Genomic DNA, 5293 nt, shown 5'->3' with positions numbered 1-5293 from the left:
GAACAAAATTACTAACAAAAAATTTGTGAGCTACAGTAAGTTAAAATATAATCATCTACAATGTACGGATTTATGATCGACATTGTCTTAGAAATTAGAATACTCCTTAATCATTTAGGACTCTCTTAATAAAAATGGGACAGTGGGACACAACAGTTGCTGTAACTTGTACAACAATCTTATTGTCCTATCTTACTTTAATTTTAAATATAAATATATATGAATGAGGATGGTTATAGAGGATAAGTCGATGGGAAAATAATTTCTATCATTGACATGAATAAACTGTTAAATACAGACAGAGACGGGGTTATAAATGCTAACACTGAAAGTGGTCCGGTGCAATTTTGTTAAATTGGGTCATCAAATTATTTTTTTTTAGGAAAAATATGTTACTAAATTCAAAAAATCGGGCCCTTTTAATAATAGTTTCACTTAGGGGCACTGTGCGATCGACCACCCTGCACATGCTCAGAATCACCCCTGCAAATCAAATAAGAGAGTCCACTTTACAATATTAAAAGAGGTTTCATTCCAAAACCATATGGATATAGGAGAAGTAGTTCATTAGCCTTATAAAATGTTTAACTCTCTCTTCTTTTCTCAATATGGGACACTTACATGTGTTTTTTGGGAAGTTTATGCTTCAATTCAACATAAATTATACGGAATACTCCCTTTATCTCAATTTTGCCGCTTATTGATCTATCTGTAGAGATTTATGTAAACACGTAAAAGTAAATTAAAAAAAAAAAAAAAGAAAGGTATGTGAGTGTGAGACCCAAATCAAGAGTATAAGGGGAGAAAAAGTTTCTTGCAAATGAAATGAAAGAGGTAAATTGGGACACCATTCCAGTAACGGGCATAGGAATTATCTTGCCATTGATATTTGATACGTGAAATGTGATTACCTATGTTGATGAGAATGGGAAATGTAAGTATGGTTAAAGAGTTAACAATTGCTAATGATTAGTGTAACCTTGATGATTTTATCTAGTAATTGCATAGAAAGGAAGTATATTAGACCTTTTCAAATCAAACGTCGTCTATATTTACATGGTGTCTATATTCAGCGATCAAGTTATATATACTTGTATGATATAATATTATTAGCTAGCATCGATCCCAGTAGCATATTTAAGCACTCGAATCATGCCGATGCTTTGATGCAAAGCAATACGTGGCCAAATTTTGCATCTTTGTCAGTTTATCTGCTGAGGTACGTACAATAGTTCACATGTAAAGATATTGTAATTTGATCAAAATAATATTAGTCAAATTTAAGCAAACGTTGATGGCTATGTTATCAAAAATGATTCAACATATGTATATATATATATATATATATATATATATATATATATATATATATATATATATATATATATATATATATATATATATATATATAATATATATATATATATATATATATATATATATTATATATATATATATATATATATATACGGGGAGGTTCCGCTAAAAACAGAGCTTATGGTGAAAACTAAAAACAAGCAATCTTAGCCATTCATTACTAGCACAAAAGATCAGACGGTTCTAAAGCCCTAAGATCATTCCGACCTTACATATAATCAATTCAACTGTTTTAAAGATTTTTTTTTTTTTTTTGACAAACGCAACGTTTTAAAGGTCACTACATGCTAAAATAAGGTAACTTTATCTAAATTGACGATATTTACATAGAGTCACTATATATAAAAATAACGTAACTATATACAAAAATAGGGTAGCTATATCAATTTTGATCATATTTACATAAAGGTCACTATATACAAAAATAAGGTAACTATATCAATTTTTAGAATATTTACTTAGAGGTCACTATATACAAAAATAGGGTAACTATATCAATTTTTAGAATATTTACTTAGAGGTCACTATATACAAAAATAGGGTAACTATATCAATTTTGACCATATTTACATAAAGGTCACTATATACAAAAATAAGGTAACTATATCAATTTTGACCACATTTATACAGAGGTCACTATATATAAAAATAACGAAGATCACTATATATAAAAATAAGGTAATTATATAAATTTTGACAACATTGACCACATTTTTATAGATGTCACTATTTACAAAAGTAAGGTAACTATCATCAGATAACTTCTCCTTCTCCGGGCTCCTTGTCATCAGATAATTTCTCATGCTCCTACTTGTCATCAGATAATTTCTCCCACTCCTCCTTGTCACCACCAAAGGAGTAGTCCACTGGCTCCAAACCCCGGCAGTCAAAGCTCATCAAACGGACAAACTTTCCAGCTTCACAGTCATCACCTGTTAGATAGCGGCCAGATTTTGGTATCATTGTAATAGTACCCTCCCTGCCACAGAACTTGCACTGAAATAATGAAAGGGTGATTGATTAGCAACAAGCCAAATGACCCTCATTTTTGTTCATTCTTTTGTGAGAAATAGAATCTGAGATAATTTTTCTATGAAGTAATTATGTCCGTGCAGTGTAACAATCTAGCAATGCTAGTAATTGACATACTATTTGTAAAATTAAAATTGCACAACAAAATAAAAGGCAGTAAAGCAATACAGTAATACTCAGCATACCACTAATTTACAATTATATCAAAAATCAAAAGGAAGGTGTTTTGTAATACCTCATCTAGTATCTTTCCTCTGTAGCTGGTTTTCCACTAGTCCTTGAACCCTAGACCTCTGGTTTCAAGAATCTTGAAAGCCACCACCAGAGCCAAAGAGGACTAGTGAACCAAACACCAATATCATACATTATTTACTTTATAAATTGTATAACTTTTGCCATTACTAGGCATTAGTGAATCAAACACCAATATCATACATTATATACTTTATAAACTGTATAACTTTTGCCACTATTAGGCATAGCATAACTTCAAGCAGTAGTAGTAGGGTCAATTCCAATACAGGTGGGGTCATACTTGAGGTGATGGTCATCTTTTGGTAAGGCTGTTAGGCTAATTTCACTTTCTAATCAACTTCAAATTAAAAGGCCATAACTTATTGTGTTCTTGTTGATAGGAATTGCGTTAATCCATTTTAAATCAGGTTTGCTTTGGTCCATTTCAATTAAAGCCAGCAACCTCTCCAGAGTACTTTCCATGCCTTCCAAATCACTTGGAATTTTGTCCGCCACAGTTGATTTCAAAAGTTCATCTGCCAACAGCAATAAAGCCAATCAATTTCCAATAAACCAGAATATATAACAAGTAAATACAAATTAGCATTGTTAATTAGGTGGTTTCATTATTTTGACAAAAATATATATCAAGTGCTTGTGCCTACATCCAACCCTCTCAGCTTCTGACATCCGAAGCTCTGCAGGAATTTCCTGAAATTGAGCAGCAAGCGGCTGGTCTCCAAGAGAAAACTAACAGAAACAAAGGCTTTTATTGTTGCCTCTCCATTTCTGAATGTAGTATCCACAGATAATCACAATTTCAATTTACAAGAAATGACAACAACATTCTGACCTATTCTCACTTCATCAAGTAACCCAGGAACATAAGGTTTTTGCCATTGAACAAAAATCACAAATGAAAACGAACAAAAACCAAGCGAAATCAAACAGGAAATCGAACAAAATCGAACAGGAAATCGCAAAATCAAACAAATCGAACAAAATTGATGAAAAAAAGTCGAAAAAATTGATGAGCAAAAGTCACAAAATCGCACTGGAAATCAAACAAAATTGATGAACAAAACACGCAAATCGCACAAGAAATCGAACAAAATCGCAGGAAAAAAATTTGATAAAATTGCCAAATAAAATCGAAAATTAAAAATCTGAAAATCGCATAAATCAAATCACAAAAATCGCATTAAAATTGGAAAAATCAAATTGAAAAATCGCAAAATCTAGTTGAACATCATGCGTTTTTCATGAAAATTTGAACAAAATCGGAAAAAAAAAAAACGTACCTGATTTGAGCAATTTTAGGTTGTTTATGCGAAATTTGAACAAAAATTCTTCAATTTCCAGCAATTTGTGTTCAATTTTGGGATTTGAGGAGAGAGAAAGACAAGAGGTTTGCAAGTTTGAGGAGAGAGGAAATTTTGGACGGTGAGTTAGGGATTTGAGGGAGAATATGTGTTTTAATCTCAGCCGTGAGATTTGATGGGTCATAATCTACGGTGTTGATTGTCCGTTTTTATGTTTTCAGCTATAGGCTTGTTTTTACATGATCCACACTCTATCTATATATATATATATATATATATATATATATATATATATATATATATATATATATATATATATATATATATATATATATATATATATATATATATATATATACAAATTGAATGTGACAATTAAGGATGCAATCGCAATAGTCTAATCAACAATGTATGAAGATGAAATTGCATTCACAATTCAAGTAAAGAAAGGTTACATCAAAGGGAATTAAACCATTATCAAAGTATAGTATCACTCTAATCCAAAGATGTTCTTCATTATTATTAATGGCCTGGCTTTGAAAACGAAAAGTAAAATTAAAATCATTAAAATTCCATCATATTAGAACCTTTTTTAGGGACAGAGCTTCAATGAGCTTCAATTTTGAAATTGCTACCCACCTATTGTAGGTGGGTCATCATATTAGAACCTTAATGTTCTATAGAGTATATATTTATAAAATCATTGAATACCTTCCGATAAGACTAAAAAATGTATGCGTGAGTTTAAAATATACCGATTTTGATAGTTTCTACGTATGTCATACTAAGGGGGGAGTATTATACACATTACACTTTAATTAATTTGTCTAATTAATTTCTTATTGGGATAACGAAGATTTAAATTTTGTGTTCTTACAAATTTAGAGAAAGAGACGTACTAATGTACAAGTAATAGATAAGAATAATACAACTCTTATTTTTAAGAATCATAATGTACTAATTTAACAACCAATTGGCCTTATACCATCCCATCATTTAATGAGAAAAATGCTACGCAACTAGCAACGTCTTTATTGTGGTCCTAGATTATTTGTTACTAATCATATTATGTCATTAAAAAAAATTTAACATCAGCACTAAAAGCGAAATTCAATTTCTTTTTGATTTATATTCTTTTATCTGAATATAACCGATATTCTTCCTATGTACGATCCTTTAATATTCAAACAAAGTAATAATTATAAGTGTAATATTATATTTATGTTTTACAATGCATAACTTTTACTATTAATATCTTTAATTCTTAATAATTAAAGGTCATATGAAGTTACACAATTATATTTGTTTTTACATATAAATCATAATAA

General features: G+C 30.1%; 2 long non-coding RNA genes across 2 annotated transcripts; both read right to left on the bottom strand.

The window, feature by feature from the left end:
- Positions 1-2043: 2043 nt before the first annotated feature.
- On the bottom strand, positions 2044-3061 carry LOC110686169. Its single transcript, XR_002504159.1, has 2 exons — positions 2645-3061; positions 2044-2373 (listed from the first exon to the last, which is right to left on the bottom strand). It is a non-coding gene; the product is annotated as an uncharacterized LOC110686169 (long non-coding RNA).
- Positions 3062-3067: 6 nt separating this feature from the next.
- On the bottom strand, positions 3068-4179 carry LOC110686168. Its single transcript, XR_002504158.1, has 3 exons — positions 3945-4179; positions 3309-3432; positions 3068-3179 (listed from the first exon to the last, which is right to left on the bottom strand). It is a non-coding gene; the product is annotated as an uncharacterized LOC110686168 (long non-coding RNA).
- Between the last annotated feature and the right edge of the window lie 1114 nt (positions 4180-5293).

Source organism: Chenopodium quinoa, unplaced genomic scaffold (assembly GCF_001683475.1).
Source record: "Chenopodium quinoa cultivar QQ74 unplaced genomic scaffold, ASM168347v1, whole genome shotgun sequence".
Taxonomy (NCBI): Eukaryota; Viridiplantae; Streptophyta; class Magnoliopsida; order Caryophyllales; family Amaranthaceae; genus Chenopodium; species Chenopodium quinoa.
This window is presented reverse-complemented; position numbering and strand designations above follow the sequence as displayed.